A 1,024-nucleotide genomic window follows, 5' to 3' on the forward strand; every position below is an offset into this window, starting at 1 on the left:
GCGGGCAGGGGAAGGAGGGAGCTGCAGGGGCCTGGCTCACACCTCTTTGGCCTTCAGAGGCCCCTGACTTAGCAGCTGTCGCTGGAAGGACCCTCAGGGGTCAGCAAAGTCCTCCCTCGCCGACGGGGCCCCAGCCCTGCAGGCGGCTGCCCAGGTGCCACGGCCCCAGGAGACGCCTCACCCAGGCCTGCGCCGCCCGCACAGACCTCAGGAGCCCTGGCATCTTCCAACCATTTATTTCATCTCGCAGACACAGACACACGGGTGTCCCCGCGTGGGCCCGGGAGGAACGACGAAGCGATGATAAACACACTCGCTGCAGGCTCAGCGTCAGCCGCCCCACGGCGCCCTCACCGTGGGCTCATCCAAGGAGCGGGGACACTGCAGGCCGTGGGGCCCGGACCGCGTGGGAGACTTCAGCCCACGTGAGCGCCGAGCCTTCCGTGTCCCGTCCCTGGTCCCTTCACAGCGAGTCCCGAAGCCCGGGGGAGGCGCCGGGGGCCAGCTGGGCGCTGGCGCGGGGCACGGGGCACGGCCTGGTTGGGTGGAGCGGACGCGGCCCCACGGTCAGAGGCAGCCACGCACGGGCACTCCCCCGCTCGCACCAGCTCCTCTGAAGAACAGCAGCGCGGAGGGGAGGAGAAGTAGAGCATCCGCTCTTTAACCCCAAACACAGCATCCTGAGAGCCGGGAAGTCTGAAACAAGACAGGACACGACGTAACACTTCCGCTTACATTCAGCCGCTCGGGGGTTACCACAGGTCAGGTCCCGAAACCCACCGCCAGGCAGAAGCCACAGGAGCGCCCGCAACGTCTCTCCCAGGAGGTCGGTGACGGGCCAGCAGGTTAGCCCCTGCCCCGGCTTTCCTGAGTGACGGCGGGGTGCAGACACGGAGCAGACGGTGCGCGTTCTCGCGTGTTCGGCGCAAAGCGAGTGCGGGTAACACAGGTGTTTTCTCAGCCGCAAAGGGTCCCCACAGCGTCCACTCTCCTCACGGGCAAGAAGCGCGAGTAAAGCCGCCAA

Source organism: Cnephaeus nilssonii, assembly GCF_951640355.1.
Source record: "Cnephaeus nilssonii genome assembly, chromosome: 8".
In the NCBI taxonomy this organism is placed as follows: domain Eukaryota; kingdom Metazoa; phylum Chordata; class Mammalia; order Chiroptera; family Vespertilionidae; genus Cnephaeus; species Cnephaeus nilssonii.